The 19,492-nt window shown below is 43.5% G+C and overlaps 1 protein-coding gene across 3 annotated transcripts in view; it reads right to left on the reverse strand.

Annotated features, from left to right (window-relative positions):
* Positions 1-19,492, reverse strand: part of LOC146859938 (mucosa-associated lymphoid tissue lymphoma translocation protein 1-like) — a 1,299,471-nt gene that overhangs the window by 783,372 nt on the left and 496,607 nt on the right. For all 3 annotated transcript variants that reach the window (XM_085643681.1, XM_085643683.1, XM_085643682.1), the window contains one exon: positions 5,995-6,087. The gene's annotated coding sequence lies outside the window, so the exon portion shown is untranslated. The remainder of the gene's footprint in view (positions 1-5,994; positions 6,088-19,492) is intronic.

Consider the following 19,492-nt stretch of genomic DNA (forward strand, 5'->3'; position numbering starts at 1 on the left):
GGGCTGCTACTGTCATATTCACAGCCCAGGTCCAGGCCCCACCATTCATCTTCATTGTGATCCAGGTCCCAGCGCCGCTTTCCAGTCTCTTCTCCCAGTAGGGGGTCCCATTACTTCGGGCCAAGCACAGCAGGAGACTTCCCACAGTGCAGATCCACTAGGGGTAGAAGCGGATGGAAAGATTAACTGGTCGATTCATAGGCCTTGTAGAGCTCAATCATCATTGGCAGTCAAGCCCCTCCCAGAAAGTTCCAACTCTTAACACGATTGGCATGGGAGATAAGTAACACTTCACAGATGCCACCTGCGGAAAAGGGGTGGGGTTGGATACTAAGTGAGTAGGATGCATTTTAGGTCTGTGGATGAGAAATGCAATGAGGGAGAGCACTATGGAATATGCATGGGGGTTCAAAGAAAAAACAGGTGATATGGTGCAAAGCTCTTCAGTATGGAAGGGATGAGGGAGGAAGTTACACATTGGCACTGTGACATGCTAGTTGAGAAAAGTTCTCACGTGAAATACTAAAAGCCTTAAGGAGTACCCTAAAAGGCACATTCCTAACTAAAACGCGAGGGTGGGCTAAGGATATCTCCCAACGCCCTAAACAAGTGGACTTCTGTTCAGGACAAGAAGATTTAATGTCTTTTTTACCCCACAGACAACTAGACATTAAATCATAGTAAACTGACTGAGCTGTGGAACTTTAGTGCTCTCAGGATACATTTCCATTCACACCTGTTGAGCTGCCTCTTCTGTTTGCATTCACACCTGTCATGCTGCTAGGATTTAGGTGACCACAATAGGGCCTTACTATCCTATGGGCCCAAGTCACTGGTCCTTTCAGGCTCCTTGCTGCAATTCATTTTCTCCCAAAAAGTGACTTTAAATGATCTGGGTCTTTTTACAATTATTTACAGTGCAGAAGTGCCTGAAGAGACCAAATGTCTTTACGAGGTGACTAGGAGTGGACAACTTCAAAACAGAAGTTACCACCAGAACTTCTTTGAAGCACTTAGTGTTCTTTTAAAAAGCGGATGATGCCAACAATCATACTGGAGGGCAGGGGGCGGCTGGTGGAATTTGAAACTGGTGTGGCGTATGCACAATGAATCAACATATGTGAGCTAGGCATTCATAAAAGAAAACTTACATTATTTCAGAGAATTTCTGGGTTGCCAAGCAAGTCTGACTTCTGAAGGGGGCTAGGGAACTAAGCAAGACTGCTTTGGCTCTACCCTTTCCAATAGAAAACACTAGTTAGCAATGTGAACAAGTTCAATGGACAAACCTGGGGTCTAGGGAGAGTCCCTCTCCTGAGAAAGAAATTTAAAAAAGATTGGCAAATGGTGCATTTTAAAGCAAATGAATGCAGCGATAAAGCAATGCTTATTAAGCAGTGGGAACGTATAGTCTTGAAATATTAAATACATTAAAAACTGCCCCGTATCTTCTTGCATTCATTTGTTCAACAGTTACTGTGAGGCCCTCATGAACAGTGTGATGGCATGGACAGCAAAAAGATTGTTAAACAAAACATACTGCTTTAAGCTCTTCACAATCATCACCTTTTTCTAAGCATTTTATAAATGCACTCAAAACGTGTTTTAATGCATCGTATCTGTCCAACGTTAATTTTACAAATGTCTCCTATCTCTCAGAGGCCTTCCTTTCATGTCTGCCCCTGAAACAGTCAGGGCACACCCATACACGTTTGCATCAGTGTACCATATTAACAACCTAGGCGAATAAAAAATGCACACACCTAGCAAAACTATTTGACGGTTGCCACAGAAAGAGTTAACAATGTATTTCTGAATTTGCAGTGCTCAAGCAAGAAGATAATACTAAGAGGCAGGTGTTCTTATCAGTTCACACATGAATTGGCAGCCACAAATTTGTGAAGAAGCTTTCTTTTGTCAGGGCTCAGTTCAAGATGCACACAGACTAGAGACATTCCATGCAAAAATGTTTCCCTCTCTCGAGCACTCACAGTGTCAGCATTTACTGCAATGCAAGCAGCCCTTCAAATGTACAAAAATGAAGGTTCCGTTTATTACCTTACCGCAGGCAAATATAATATTCTGGTATTCATAAAGTGCCTTAATCTAAAACACTTTACACAGCATATTTTATATATGATTATTATCCAATTGAAATTGGTACTCATTTTAGCGACTTCAGAAAGATGAAAGACTGAGTCAACCTTACTGACATAAGATCCTATAACCTGTACAGATCTCGGGAGACAACTGCTACCTATACCACCCACTGCCAGCACTGCCAAATGCTAGGTCGTTAAAAACGTTAAAAATGTTGAAAAACGGCACATTGTTTCTTAGACACGTGACAAGCAATCTGTTAAATGGAACAACAATAATCAAGCCACGTCATAAACCCTTGCTTGGTCGATAACCACCATAACCAATGCCTTAACCATGAACGTGGCGTGACAGGGCCATACGTTGCCATGTCAGCCATATGTCAAAGAGAGACTTCCCCACAGATAGCTGGAGCGCGGAATGGCTTGCCACAACTGCTGCACGCGGCGCAACCCCTTCATCATTCAGTGGCACATACCGACTATCTTTACTTAGCGAGCTAAAGGTTAGACCTATTTACTCCTGCAAATCCTCAGCAATGCGGCGAGAAACGCGGCGTCCTGAATCCCGTCATTAGTTGTTTCAGGAATTTCCTTGCGATGTGTATACCTGTGTTTTTTTTTTTAAGTTCTATACTGGGTGGCCCATGCTGTCATGGATGTTGTAAAGTAAACTTAGACACGGATATCCGATCTCATGTGGTAAACAAAGCGAAGGTGAGGACGCGGCTCGCAATACACAGGGAGAGGGAGAGAGGGAGGGAGAGAGAGAGAGGGAGGTGAGGGAGAGAGAGAGAGGGAGGAGAGGGAGAGGGGGAGAGAGAGGGAGAGAGAGAGAGAGAGAGAGAGAGGGAGAGAGAGAGAGAGAGAGAGAGAGAGAGAGGGGGGAGAGAGAGAGAGGGAGAGAGAGAGGGAGAGAGTGAGAGGGGGAGAGAGAGGGGGAGAGAGAGAGAGATTAGAGACTGGGGGTTGCTGCATGAAGCAACCCTCAGCCTCTCAGGTCCTGACTACCCCCTCGCACTCTCCTGGTCCTTAGCAGGTGGCTGTAGTTCGCATGTTCGGGCTGGTCATAAAAATGACCAGCCCAAAATCGAGCATGCGCACTATTGCAGCTGCGCTTTAGTAAACGCTGCTGTCATTCACCCTCCTTGCTGCCGCAGCCAGCCCCAGCCCCACCCCCACCCCCCTTCAGCGCCGATTGAATGCCTGCCTGAGCAGAGCGACTCGCGAGTCCTCAAGTTTGCTACTTGCTACTAGCAGTGGTGGCTGGTGACATTTGAAAGTGGTGGGGCGTAAAACAATTGTTAAACTTCACCGTCGCGAGCGAGCGTAGCGAGCGATCCCGAACCACCTAAGGGGGGTTTGGGGGGGTTCTCCCCCCAAGAAAATTTTGAAAAATGAGTGGGCAAATGGTGCATTTTCAAGCAAATTTGAGAAAGCAGGGAGGTTAATAAAGCAATTGTGAAAGTGCAGTTATTACATTAATAGAGATGTCATATAACATAGGTAGACGCTTATTCAGTATAACCACAAAGCTTCATAATAGACTTCGCGATACAATGCATTTCTGAGTACCTCACAGATGCTTTTTATTTAACAAACAATTAAACAGGTTGCAAACTAGCAGCATTCAACATATTGTTCACTTTTTGTAGATAAAATCAGCACGTCTATCTTTAAGAGCAGCAAACTTTTCAATAACTTGAATGTTAAAGTCTGGTATTCTTTTAACGAGGTCTCTCTCTATAGAGAGCATAGCTAAAGCATTCAGTCTTTCCTGAATCATGGTGTTCCTCAAGAATGTCTTTATTCGGTTCAAAGTGGAAAAACATCGTTCCGCCTCTGCTGTTGTCATTGGAGTGGTAATGACTATTTTTAGTAAAGCCACTGTCTCTGTAAGTGACCTTTCCATGTTAAGGTTCCGAATCAAAGCAAGCAAAGAAATTGCACCAGTGGCCTGCCGATATACACTCATACTGTAGAGTACAGTTAATTCAGTTCTCAAATCCTCTTTGTTGAGCATAGGGTAAGCTTCCACAGCCTTATTCAGTGCTTGCTCAGGGAAGGAGTTAACATATTTTGCAAACAAATCACTTTTCAGTAATGTGGCACTCACCAAATGGTTTGTAAAAGAAAACCGTCCCTTTGCCTGCACAGTTATAGTGTCACATATCTCTTTTGCAATTCGGACCAGACTGCTGATGTTTTTTCTGCGGTTGGAGAAAGTAGAATCATTTGGCAGTCTTCTATCTAAATTGTCAACCCCTTCTCTGACTTTGTTAATGCAGGCGACAAAGTCAGTGGTAGCTCTTTCCACACAGACAGTATCTATATCACGTTTTTGTAACCTCTCATATAGTACGTCAACATGAGGCATTATGTCATTAAACAAAAACAGCAAAAACTGGAACTCCCTGTCTTGCAGTGTTCTAGCAAAGCCACGGGCCTCACTCCGAGTTTTATATTCAAAGTCATCATTAGCTTCTATGGTGTCGAAACATTTTTCAAGGTCAACCCTATGTTGGTATATTAGGCTGATTGTACGTATGTGAAAATTCCAACGAGTTGGGCCTCCCTTTGGAATCCTTCTGTTGACAATCGTATGAAGTACCTCAGTTCTTTTGGGGGAACGTGAGAAGAATGCTGCCATTCCTCCTACATCCATAAAGAATATCTGTGCCTCAGAGATCTTTCCTACTGCCTGTTGCATAATCAGATTAAGTTGGTGGGCATAGCAGTGCACATAATGGGCATTAGGGTACACATCTCAAATTTTTTTTTGTACTCCACCGGAGGTTCCACTCATTACTGCAGCACCATCATAGCTTTGTGCAATCAGTTTTTGTTTTTGAGGCTGCTCTGGAAAAATCAAGTTTAGTTCTTGTAGAATAGCTGAAGAAATACTTTCTGCACTAGAGTCTCTTAAATGAGTGAAACCATAGAACCTCTCCACAACTCTGCTGTCATTGTCAAGGTACCGAAAGATCAGTACAGACTGTGTTTTAGTGGCCACATCAGTGGTGTCATCAGCCTGAATAGCCACAAAGTCGGTGTTTTTCAACTCTTGCACGATATTGCTTTTTACAATCTCTAGCATGCACTCAAGCAGTTCATTTTGTATTATTTTAGAGGTGCCCTTGAAGACTGTAGCACTTGCAAGATGTGCTTCCATTTCACGGTCTATGCTTGCAATTAAATCCACAAGGCCTCTGAATATACCAGGATTTTCGGAACTTTGAGATTCATCATGCCCTCGTAATGCCAGTTCAAAAGCACCACAGAAACGAATGCAATCAATGATTTTTGATAGTATGTGTCTATTCCTATCAACTGCTTCATTGTGTTTCTTTATTGTTTTGCGGTAGGCGTCGCTTATGTGGGCTTCAATCGGTGTGTCTCCCAACATTCCCAGTCTCGTCAGGTTTTCCATATGTATTTTTGTGTGTGCATGCTTCTTTACTTTATCTGACAAATGTTTCAAGTCTTTCACCCCTTTTTTTGTCCAAGGAATTTCACCACCAAACAGCAAGCAGGGGAAGCAGAACAGAGTATTTGTTGAAGTACACCCTGTAAGCCAATCAACTTTTGTGTACCAGGTGTTTGAGAAAGAACGTGTGTAAATCTTCCCTCTGTCTTGGGAACTTTGTTGTAGGTTTAGGTCTGGCTGGTGGGGTCCTAGTTGTTTTACAATTAGTTTATCTTCGCGTTTCAGCCCAATGAACGGCTTTGCAAGTAGTTGCTCTACTGTATTCATGGTGTTACCAATGTTAATGTTACCTGTCAATAATCAAAGTACAACATATGAGGTTTGGTGCATGTGGAGGCCACCCACCATGTAGACAACTTACATAGCCCTTAACTACTAGAATGTAAAATACAGCAGCAGTTTCCTTACCTTAAACGCTGGGGTTGTTGACTGTTGTAGAGGCTCAAGTGCAGCAAAGGAGGTTGGTGCCTCTTCTTCTTTGCTTTGAGGCTTTACCAGATGCTGAAAAGCAAATATAACAAAATGTAGTTGTTGTGTCACCCAAACACATAGACTGCTAATCATAAAGAACCACAGGCCTCGGATCATACATAAAACAGATTCATCCTGTGACTTCAGTGTCAAGTTGTGCAGGCGTTTGTACATATTGCACAATACACATTGTCTTATTTGTTAAGATATGAGTCGAATCTTAGTGACAATTGGAATGTAAAAAATCTGCTCCGGAATCGATCCAGGTAACAGATGCCCAAAAATATGCTATTGTGGGTGTCATTTATTCTTTATTGTAATGCCCATTTATTTTAAATAAAGCAATCTTTTTCTTTTTAAATGCAGCCCGTTTTACTTAAAGGAAAATGGGATGCTTCCAGAAAAGAAAATGAGGATATGGGTACTCCCTTGCCAAATCCCCTTGAAATAAGTGGCTATCTGTACGAAACACACAACATCCTCATTGTCGGAGTGTAAACCAGTAAATAGCGCTGGGATAACGAAGGATTGAGGCACCACAGAATATAAAAATACTATGGAGTACTGGTTTACCCTAAGGCTGTAACGGAATGTTTGAATGACAGGTTCTATGGTTTAATAAGGGAAGTGCAACGGATCCAACTACTACATTGATCGATTCAGTTGCAATTTATAAAGCACGCAATTACCAGGGAAACGGGTGAGCTGCAGCTAAGAACCCGAAAAGAGTAGAGTAATTAATGCTGTGCTAATGCATAGGTTTTAAGAAGTTTGTGGCGCATCATTAAGGAAGAGGGAAACCCCAAAGGAAGTAGCAAACCCTAAAGCAAGGGAAAATCATCATAGTAACTTTATTCGGTTATTACAAACCATTAAAGTGCACAGAGCATAATAAAACAATACATTAAATTAATTCAATTCATCGGGATGAGGCGTGAAAAAGCGATACAGAGCAAAACATCATGTGAAACCAATGTCGAAGGAAGAGCACATTATTGGGTTATCACGTAGAACACGTGGTCCTACAGCAGCATATAAGGACTAAAGTGCAGATGCATATGCAAACATACAAGAAAGTGTAAGTTATACAATAAAAAAAAAATTACATTAAATAAAGTTATCCGTTTATATACCATGCACTCTGAAGGTACTACGTTTTAAGGTAAACTCTGACACAATATTAATTCTTGGGAAACAATTCCAAAAATGTTTCTGTGGAAAATTTCACATTCAATTGAAATTTTAGAGAGTGCTTGTAGTTGCAAGGCTGGTTACCTTTACAAAAGGTTTGTGAGAAATCATAAATTCTCACTTCCCTATGTTTAACACGCTTGTGTCCTGTTGATTTTGTGTTATGCTGAGCTTTCCTTTTAACACCACAGCCTTTGCTAAACGTGTTTTCACTTTAAGTCTGTTTACTTGTTTCTAATAGTTGTACTCCGCATAGAAAGGTACATTCTGGCGCTGCCATTAACATTTCCAGCTCAGACATTGTTCGATCGTGAATGCCCTTCTTCACATTCACCAGTCTTTTTTGATATTTCTGAAGATTCAGAAGGCCGATAGCAGTTCCTATCATGTTAGTTGCATGTCTTGAAAAGCAGTTAGGGCTGGGACAAAGTCAATCGCAGGTTTGAGCACTTGTGAAAGGCCACTAGGTATGGGGCAGCGTGTGTAACATGTCAGTCTTGCATCTAAAGGGACAGTAGAGCTGGGACAGAGTATATCAAATGTGAGACTCACCTCTAAAGCCTGGAGGGGCTACTGAGGAGTCAGTCACCAGAGAAAGACTAGTTTGCTGAGGAAGAGTATGGCATTTGTCAGGTGAACCACAACAGGCCAATAGGGCCGGAGTAATGCCAGGCGCATGCCAGGTACACTTGTTAAGTGTGAAAAAACACATGTAGGTGGAAAATCACTTTTATACACAAACTTCGATTAGGTGCAAAATCTCTATTCATGCAACATCATCAGGAGCATGGGAACAACTGTAGGTGCAAAAACACATTTCGGTGCAAAATGAAGGTGAATAATGATATCAAGAAACTGCCTAATGCCCCTAAACGTCTGTCCTTCCCGCTGCCATGTCTTAAGAACCAAGGAGAAAGCATCCACAGAGAGGGACAGATGCACACATGCACAGAGAGTAAGACAGCCCTGCACTCAGATGACACACCTACAGGTAGCCACGCTTACAGATGGTGCATGTGCACACATGCATCCACACCTTTATTTGCGTAGGAAAAGCTTTTGATGTGATTACCACTTCTGCTCCATGGTCTGTAATAATTTCATATTTTGCAACCCGCCGGAAAGCAGTCGCAAAGCAGTAGTAGGTAGGTACTTCACTACAGCAATATAGAGCTAGTGGGTCTTGCTCTTAAAAGCCAACAATGCGTGCGACCGATCTAATAGGCCCAGCTTATAGCATGCTGAGGTGATCAATTTAGAGCGCCTTGCTGAGTATTCTGGGGATAAAAAAAGACGGTTTCGTTTGTCTGTCCCGTTTAATAAGAGCACAGACAGCAGAGACCACACCTCGCTCTCACACACCAACTGCCAGGGGCTCTCTTCCTACGCCCTCCTCACCCACTCTCGGTCTCTTACAAACGCGCACACACAGCCTCCCTCTCTCGCTATCCACGCAGCCTCCCACCTGTCCGCTCCCCATTCCCTCTTTATTAACTCTCGCTCTGTTCAATACACTCTCCCTCAATTCTCTCGTTTCTACCTCCAGTGTCCCACCCCCAAATTGTCCCTTCTCTTCTTCCCTCAATATTTCTTCCCCCCATCCCTTGGCCTTCTGTCTGTTCACACAGCCACAAAGTCTGACGGCCAGCTTTACCCCCTATATTTGATCTTTCTTTTGTCTTTCTGTTCACTACCCAAATGTCATCCGCTCTTTGTTTTCTTTACACATTATCTTCTCTATTTATCTCGTTTCCTCCAGCCCATGCATGTTCTTCCCCTTCTCTCAAGTCTTACCCCACTTCCATCGCCTCGCCTTATTTCCCCTCTATATTTCTGCCCTCCCTCTCACATCTCTCCAGGTCACACACAGTGGTTCATGTTCGGTACCCAGACTCCCTCACTATTCGACAGCTTGTGACATGCCCTCGTGGCGCCTCCTGAATTTCCCAGCTCTGCCTGGATGCACATGAACTCTGCCTTGTGGAGTACCCGGTATCTGCATAGTCTACTGCTCATCTGAAATAAAAGTAAATTGCTTTGGCGCCGATACAAATCTAATTAAAAAGAATGTAACATCATGATATTGTTGGCGACTACTGGGTGGGTAAAGGTGTGCGTGTGTGCATCACTGCATCCGATATTCTTATGAACACCGCTCGGGAACAGCTTCGAACGTCGTCTGCCATCCTCAGGCCTACAGCACAGATCAGGCCTCTCGCACACTGCAACGGTAACGTAACGCTCGCTCACACTCACAGCACACATATCCCCAGCCTCTCGCACAACTGCTAGTACTTGACGAACTTGCAGTGTAACTGTAAGTTTCCCTCACATACAGTACTGCGCAGATCAGGCCTCGCGCTCTCACACCGTACTGTGTTATCATTATGTATGAATGTACCACACTACCTGTGCTTGCATTAAGTTGCAACTAGTAGTGTGATGTCATGTGCAAGGGCTGGAGATGCAGTACTGCGGCGGCCGGCGGGGATATGGAGTAGAGGCTAGAGCACAAACCTGCTAAGGCCGGGCGATGGGGAGCAGTTGATCCGATCCAAGATCGATGATGATTTGATTGTCGATGAATGATGATCAGTTCAATGATGAATGAATCAATCTGATCAGTGATGATTTTGACTCGCGTCACGGACGATGTCTCACTCTCTCACTATTCTTGACTCTCCAGGCTAGTCTCGACTACTGAGAGGAAAGGTGGCCGATTTGTCCGGGAACGGCACAATGGCCAATCACTGCATGGCTTAATAATAAGCCATTACACTGATTGGCCATTGCTACGTTAGGCGCTGGGCGGGCCCTCCCACCCCTGCAGATTGCGGTGCCATTGCCAACTGAACTGCAACTTCTCCAAGTAAGTCAAAGTCATACCCCTCGGCTGCAGCAGCCAATCCGGACGCAGATGCTGCTGTCGTAGGATTGGCGTCATGGCGTGAGCAGGCAAACTCGCCGCTCATTTTGCTCCTACTGGGATCTGCTGTTTTGGCCAAACCCCCCGTCACCTTGTGCTTGCTGTAGCAAAGCCACTATGCGTATGCTGGGTTCCTGGCCGAGAAAAGGCAGCCGGCCAAACCCAACACGCGTACGCCACCACACGCACATTGCGCGCGTCCGCGCGCTCATCATTGAAAATCAATGCTGCCTCCTGCCTGACGGACACGGAGTCTGAGTCGTTGTCACGTGACGTGACGCCGCGAGTGATGCGAGCGCGCTGCTTTAAATTATTAATACAATTTCAACTTTGAAAGTTGAAATTGTATTAATAATTTAAAGCGGCGCGCTTGAAATGTACACAATTAATTAAGTGGGGCAACGCCCCACCGCACCAACGCAAAAACCGCCACTGGCTACTAGTATTTTGCTTGCGTGCGGTGTGACAATGGACGCACCGCCCCTGCTGGAGGGCCATAAACCATCAAGAAGCGGAGGCCTTTAATGCCGCTCAGTTTAAATCAAGTTAATGCTCAGTTCGGGCAACAGAGTAGCAATCTACTGGAAGTGCATTTAAACCCATCACTTTAAAACTGAGCAAATTGCATGCTTGCCATGGTAATGCAACCCTTTGAACCGATGTAAGCTGCTATTTGTCACTCTTCTTCCACCTCCGTGTCACACAGAATTCAAAAATGTAAAAACTCCACTCTTTGGCTATCTCAGTGGCTTTCAAGCAGCGTATGTGAGCTCTGGGGTTGATCTGGGGTAGTTGAGTACGAGAGAGAAGCCACGCCCACCACCCATATTTTTCATTGGCGTGTGTCTTTGTCCTTTACTAAATGCTGCCTTCCATTCATTTGTATACTTACATGGTTACTGGCCCCTTTACTTTGAGTACTATTTTCTGCCGTGCCTTCTCGCCCCCAGCATAGGGTGACCAACTGGCATTGGTGCAAATTCAGGACGGTGAGTGCAAAAATTCAGGACAAAGGGTCAAAATTCAGGACACAAATTCAGGACAGGAGGTCAAAATTCAGGACAAAACTTCAGGACAATAGATAAGTTATACAGACACATCAGAGGAGGCCGCGCAATAGTATATAAGTAGGCCCAGCCATATCCAAACATATTCAACCATTTGCAAACCTATCCATCATGTATCCTTCCATCTATCATTTCACTCATCCATCCCTTCATCCATCCTTTCACTCATCCATCCATCCTTTCACCCTATCCATCTGTACACTCATCCATCCACTCTTCCACCCTTCCATCCATTCACTCATCCATCCAGCCATTTACCCTTTCACCCATCCAGCCATCCTTTCACTTAGCCATCCTTCGTTCCATCCACCCACCCATCCATCTACTCATCCACTCATGAATCCATCCATTGACCCTATCACTCATCCATCCTTTCTCTCATCCATCTATCCTTTCACTCCTTCACTCATCTATTCATCCTTTTGTCGATCTACCCTCCCTTTCACTCACTCATCCATCCTTACATCCACCCTGTTACTCATCCGTCCATCCATTCACCCTTGCACTTATCAATTCTTCAATCCATCCATCATTTCACTCATCCATCCACCCACTCACTCATCATCCACCTTTTCACTCATCCATCCTTTCACTCATCCATCCACCCTTTCACCCATCCAGCTACCCTTCCACCCATACATCCAGCTATTTACCTTTTCTTTCATCAATCCATCCATCCTCCCTCATCCATCTATTCAATCGTTCATTCATCCATTCACCCTTTCACTAATTCATCCAGCCATCCACCCATCCCTTCACTTACTCACTCGCTCACCTTTTCATATTAATTTTGAGCTGAGCCTTTTTGAGAAGAGGCCCATCAAGAACTTCACCCTCACTGCAGGAGCCATTCCAGGACTAGGACAGAAGCCACCCAGGGCGGAGACAGGATCCACCACAGGGGGTGGGGGCAGGAGCCATCACAGGGGGGGGACAGGAACCATCATGGTGGGGGGCAGGAGCCATCACAGGAGGGGGAACAGGATCCACCAGGGTGGGCACAGGGGTGGGCATGCAGTATTCTAGGTCATCTTGGTCTCTTCCAGGGTGGGGTAGGGCTCCTCACCCCCTCCTGGACAAGACCACGAGACAACAGGCTCTCTTTCTAAAATGTTAGTTTTGCCATCCCCCACTGTGATGTACAGTACTTAAAGGAGATACTCCAAGAGAACTGATTTAACTGATTGTCCTCCATACTTTGTTAATCGGCGATTGTGCCGTTTCTTTATTTTATTACATTATAGACTGCATGTTTGAAGAACCGAGGTTTGCTTACAATTTAGTGACAGTAATTAAGCTCTGTGAAGAGAACCACGTGCTGCCTGGTGTAATCAGGGCCGGTTCTACGGTGTTTGGGGCCCTGGGCAGAAAGGGAATGTGTGAAGTCCCGCTGAATTGCAGAGACATGGCGCATTCAGGGCTCTTTGCATCTGAATAGATGCCCCTGCGCCTGAAGCTGCAGCCCCTCCCTCTCAGTCGCCTTCAAACACCTCTTAACAGCTCATGAAGGGCGGAAGGTTTGAGGGTGGCCATCCCGCTGTGCCTTTCCAATGCTGCTGGGGATCTGAGCTTTGGTACTGCATCGGAGTCAAGCAGGGAGGTGGGTGAAAGCTGTGCCGGCTTTAGGGTCGTGCGACCGGTGCCCGGGTAAAATTACGGACAAATAGCGTCCGTTAAAGAATCCTTCACGGACAACGGACAGACGGCCGAAATTACGGACTGTCCGTGAAATTTACGGACGGTTGGTCACCCTACCCCAGCACTCCCGTTGTTCGTGCCCCCTTGCCCCCCACCCGCAATGCAATAGGTCTTGCGTAAATGCGAGTCCTATTACATTGCAAATTATTGTTTCTGGGAAGTTGACTCCCATGGCGTATTGACGCGGGAGCGAGCAGCCACGCGTACGTAGTCCCTGTGTGCAGTTCTGACCTGGGAGTGCATTCGATGACTACTTGTGTTTTTTAAATTCCGCCGAAGCTGCAATCAGCAAGTGGTGCCAGTCAATGGGTTTTTTCTGCTTCACCAGCCTGCCCGTTCCTGCCAGGAGTGCAATGACAGCACATGAAATTTCAATAGTTGCTGATCGCTCTGCGTTTCAGTAGTAGAGGCTGGCAGTGCAGCTTGGACAAACAGCTGCAGGATTTTAGGGCTTTTTTCATTTACCCACCTTTTTAACGTAGCCCGGATTAGCCCGCTAATAATGTGGGCTGGGCACAGCCGGGTGCAGACCTTTAATTCTATACAGAAAGTTTCAGAGGGGTGCAGCATCGCATCCTGTGAGAAGTAGAAGGTGCCACTTCATACAGCGCACAGAAAGTATTGGCACGCACTCTCAAAAAATCATTTCAAAGCGCCCGCTTAATTCTTGCACCTCTGATGTGGGTGCTCAATTGTATGGCGCAGGCCAGTCTCAAATGCCAGCTCAGAAGCAGGCCGGTTCCAGTTTCAGTTGCCGACCTCAGAAATAGTCCGGCACCCGTGTTCCAATCTCAGGAGTGCCAAAACGCCATCCTCTGTGCCACCGCGCCAACAATCATCCAAGAGTCTCTCCAGGGGCACTTGGTGCCAGCTCCAGTGCCAATCCCTACAGATGGCAGACTCAGACTGGAGTGCGCTCGTCTTCTTATTCTCTTTCTGAGCAATGTGAATCTCCCGTTGCCGAGGTAAACCAGCCAGAAAAACCCAGTCATGGAAGACGAAGAGGATGCCATTGGACTCATGGACAGAGTCCTGAAGGAGGAGGACGTGTTTCTGTTGGGTGACTACAAGATCATTGTGATGCCCTCGTGCCCCCTGGAGCTGGACTTCCTCATGTCGGGAAAGGTGAGAAGACATGGAAACACTGATTTTATTTTTCATGTTTACAGTATTCCTGTCTTGCAGCTCTGTGCGCATTGGAAGGCCAATGTGGTTATGTATGGACATTGCTTGGGGGTCTGAGGAGGGGGGGTTGTTGAGGGTGTGGCAAAGCCTGCCCTCTGAAAGGTGATTGCTCAGTGCGCATGGTAAAGGCTGTCTTGTTTGTAGGCAAGGTTGGTGGTGCCATGGCCGCGGGCTCTGGAAAACTCGTCTCAATGTATATTTGTTTTACTGGTGCTAGTAAAAGAGGGTGCGCCTGCTGCTCGTTTTCCACTGGAGCTGTTCCTTCGGAAGGGGGTAGGTGATGAACAAGAGTCCCATTTGTGCCCCTCAGCTTGGCAGACATTGTCCTGGGTGAACAGCGCGCTCCCTCTGCCCCCTTGGTGTGGTGCCAGCATGTCGACCTTCCTGAACACAAAGTGTGCCTCTTGCAGGATCACACTGCAGATTGCTGTCCCTGCTTCCCGTCTGTTTGCAGGTCTGAGGCACACACTTCTCTGGACATGGCTCGTCATACCTCAGTGCCCTTTGCACATTGGTACCTCTCTGAATGTAGCTCAGTAAAAGCCACACCCAGCTACCAGGGTTCAACGTGATGTAGCTAGGTTGGGTGTATGACTGTGCCAGGTGGCCACAGTTCTACCAGATTACACCTGTACTAACAGCAGTCACCAAGAAGGGTGCCCCAATGCAAACTGAGTGGACCTCTTAGCTGGCACACAACGCCCATAGCCTACAGCCCCCTCCGTTGTGTGTCTCAGCCTGGGCTGATGCAGCTGGAGCTGCTGTGGGTTTGGCTGGGCAGTGTCTGGAGTCTTATCTCCTGCACCCTGAGTTATTCACAGATCTTTAAAGACCATTTGCATATTTACATTCCTTTGTAAACTGGTTACCCAGGCTTCGTTTGTTTCTGGTTCCAGTACCCCCTGTGCCCCCACTCTGCCTATTCCTTTGCCGTAGTTTCAGAATGTATTTCACGAAAAGGAATAGAATGTAGGATTGCCAAAAGAAAAATGCCAGCCATGTGGTGTTTAAAGAGCCTGCAAAACCTTGTCTTGACACTAAATAGGGATGTAAATAAAAAAGTATGTATTCATTTGTAATGTGACTTTTCTGTCTTTGTTCCCTTTAATTGTCATGGATCATTCAGGCAGTCCTAGAACACAATTAAAAGTGCTTTTTATTTATATTTGCTGTTCCAAGTATGCACAGATAACTGCTGAAAATATGGCTTTAGGTGACTGTTTATTTTTGTACCATTGGGGACATCAAAATAATGAGCTGGCAACCCTAATCATAAGACTGGAAGTTTGTTGTAGGATCACCACATTATTTATTTCCTCCACCCTTAATCCCTACTTTATGCCATAATAGTAATAGTTTAATTTATATCTGAAACCCTACGCCGCCGTCAATAACATGCTGAGTTACTTCAAGAGTCTGGGAATGTACCCTGCATTCAGATAATTGACGCCTTATTCTCGACCTTCACTTTCACCCTGCACTCACAGTGATCACACTGATCACCATGCACTCACACTGATCACCATGCACTCACACCATTCACCTGCTCACCCCGCTCTCACAATGCACTTGTACTGTTCACCCTGTACCTCACCCTGCTGTCAATGAGCACACTATTCACCCTGCAGGGATGTATGACGTTACAACGCATGCTATTACAACGCATACCTTTACAACGCATTTTTTACAACGCTAGTACTATTACAACGCAATACTTTACAACGAATTCTGTTACAACGCCAAACCTATTACAATACTGAAAAGTGCTGTTACAACGAAGTATATTACAACGCATACCATTACAACGCGATTTTTTTTATTAAATTAAAAGTACAATAAAATCTGGCACGGGATGCAGGGAAATTAGGGGTTTTAGGGTGGGGAAGTGTATTAAAACGTGGAGAAGAACTGTACGTAAATCGTCTGAAACGCATTACCAAATTAATACTCGGGTATTAAAATTAATACTCGAGTATTAAAATTAATACTCAAAATTCCCCAAAAAAATCCGTTTTCACACATTACTAAGCTTTTAAAAAATAACGAAACAATAAATAACATAACAAACACATTTTTAACATGATTAGATCGCAAAGTAAGTAAACCAACTGAAACATAACACACATACACATAGGCGCCATTTTACCCATCTCACTTGTAAAACTTGTCCTACCACAGTTTCTATGTAAACAATACCAAAAGACATGTTCCAAAATGGATGCCAAAACGGAGCAAATGAATGAAAACAATATTTGTTAAAAAGCATTTTTAAATTATCATTTTCCAGAGTAAAACAAAGCATTAAAAAAAACACATCGAACGCAGTTTTTTAAAAAATTAATAGTGACACACAGTAAAACTTATAAATACAAGTGAGACACCATTTTGCACTCAGTTGATTATCAACTAGCAGAGAGAGCAGACGTAATAAGCTGACCCTCTGTCACCTGCACTGCGACCTCCTCAGAGAGAGCACGGAATTCACAACAGAGCAAGTACTAGTAAGTTATTAATATATATGTAAACGATAGTTTTTAGAAAAATATATTTTCTTAAACCACAAAAAATATTTTTACACTTAATAATAAAAACATAAGAAATGAACAGTTTCCAATATATTATCAATAAAATAAAACTCAAAATTAAAACAAGTAATTTATTTTCCTCAACCAGAAAATCGGAAGATTTTTACATTCAACAGCAGCTGAACCTATTTGGACATCCCCACCACGTAAACGACTGACAAACTCAATTGTTTAGGTAAATGTTATTTTTGTGTCATGGTTTTACTTGTAAAATTTATTTATAAAAATTTCATAAAGTCATGTATGCCAATGGTGTTTTTTTTAAATACTCAATCACACCGCATAAAAATCAAAATTTTCTTTTTATAACCAACGTTGACAAAGGAACAATTTTTTTTTTTTTTTTTCTCCACCAGTGAACATCTTTTCACAAAAACCTTTTAACCTCCAGCAAACATCAGGATAAAGGCACGATAACAAAATACCTACTAGAAAAGGTATGTTTTCTTTCCCATTTTATTATAACGATACATTAGAAATCCTTTCTTTTGCAATTATTCCTCCTGTCTCGTACCTAATTTGAAAACTAATGGATAGTTTTGAGAAACAATATTCAATTTCTTCTGTACGAAAGAGCACCATCAGTGATATTTTTGTGTAGGGTAGGGGTACATATCTATATTTCTACTACAGTAATGTGTTTTAATTAGGACAGTATCATGTAGTACTAGTTATATTGTATGTCTGTTTAATTTTAAAAAAACTCAAGTACTACATTTCTACCCACCGTTAATTATCTTTTTTTCGCCTTTTTTCCAGAACAGAAAAGATTTTTTTTCTCAAAACTAAAAGTTTGAGCCAACAAAGAAAAACATCCTCTACCACCTCATCCACAAAAGCAAATTCTCAAAAACAAGGTATTTTTTTACAGCACGGATTCTTTACCTTCAAAATATTTGACTAACTATCACATAGCTAAATTTCAAAGAAATAATCAATGTAATTATGATTACATTTTCAAATTTTAGATTTATATTTCATGTCTAAAGAATGTATTTTTCATTACGGAAATAGTTATGTGCAGCAACTTATATCACATGTGCAATTTTTGTGGAATAATTTTACTAAACACATTTCTCAACATCGTTCTGTTTTCAAAGTTTTTTCTTTTTTCACTTTTCCAGACATTTATTTATCCATTCCCCAACAAATCACCTCAAAAGTGTCTACACAAACCGACTCAGCAATACCACTGAACAGGAGTCTGCCACAAAACCAAATCGGAAAAAAAGGTAATTTAGACAAACATTGTAAGTTGCAACAATTTTTAAAATGTACCATGCTGTAGAGGTAACAATTTACTTTTCCAAAATCTGGAAGGTGCAGCAGTAGGGTAAGTGTTGGATAGTGTAGGGGTATTAATTTACTATTCTAACTCCAGGGGGTGCAACAGTAGGGTAAGTGTTGGATAGTGTAGGGGTATTAATTTACTATTCTAACTCCAGGAAGGTGCAGCAGTAGGGTAAGTGTTGGATAGTGTAGGAGTATTAATTTACTATTCTAACTCCAGGAAGGTGCATCAGTAGGGAAAGTGTTGGATAGTGTAGGGGTAACAATTTACTATTCTAACTCCAGGAAGGTGCTGCAGTAGGGAAAGTGTGGGATAGTGTAGGGGTATCAATTTACTATTCTAACTCCAGGAAGGTGCTGCAGTAGGGAAAGTGTTGGATAGTGTAGGGGTATCAATTTACTATTCTAACTTCAGGAAGGTGCATCAGTAGGGAATGTGTCGGATAGTGTAGGGGTAACAATTTACTATTCTAACTCCAGGAAGGTGCTGCAGTAGGGAATGTGTTGGATAGTGTAGGGGTAACAATTTACTATTCTAACTCCAGTAAGGTGCATCAGTAGGGAAAGTGTGGGATAGTGTAGGGGTATTAATTTACTATTCTAACTCCAGGAAGGTGCTGCAGTAGGGAAAGTGTGGGATAGTGTAGGGGTATCAATTTACTATTCTAACTCCTGGATGGTGCTGCAGTAGGGAAAGTGTGGGATAGTGTAGGGGTATCAATTTACTATTCTAACTCCAGGATGGTGCAGCAGTAGGGTAAGTGTTGGATAGTGTAGGGGTATTAATTTACTATTCTAACTCCAGGAAGGTGCATCAGTAGGGAAAGTGTGGGATAGTGTAGGGGTATCAATTTACTATTCTAACTCCAGGAAGGTGCATCAGTAGGGAAAGTGTGGGATAGTGTAGGGGTATCAATTTACTATTCTAACTCCAGGAAGGTGCATCAGTAGGGAAAGTGTTGGATAGTGTAGGGGTATTAATTTACTATTCTAACTCCAGGAAGGTGCATCAGTAGGGAAAGTGTTGGATAGTGTAGGGGTATCAATTTACTATTCTAACTCCAGGATGGTGCAGCAGTAGGGTAAGTGTTGGATAGTGTAGGGGTATTAATTTACTATTCTAACTCCAGGAAGGTGCATCAGTAGGGAAAGTGTGGGATAGTGTAGGGGTATCAATTTACTATTCTAACTCCAGGAAGGTGCTGCAGTAGGGAAAGTGTTGGATAGTGTAGGGATATCAATTTACTATTCTAACTCAAGGAAGGTGCATCAGTAGGGAAAGTGTTGGATAGTGTAGGGGTATCAATTTACTATTCTAACTCCAGGAAGGTGCAGCAGTAGGGTAAGTGTTGGATAGTGTAGGGGTATTAATTTACTATTCTTACTCCATGAAGATGCATCAGTAGGCAAAATAAAGGATTGAGTACATGTTATGTTTTGTATACAAATATTAATAAATATCAAGCTAAATGTTTTATCTTTTCTCCTTTTTT

This window comes from Triturus cristatus, chromosome 3_1 (genome assembly GCF_964204655.1).
Source record: "Triturus cristatus chromosome 3_1, aTriCri1.1, whole genome shotgun sequence".
NCBI lineage: Eukaryota > Metazoa > Chordata > Amphibia > Caudata > Salamandridae > Triturus > Triturus cristatus.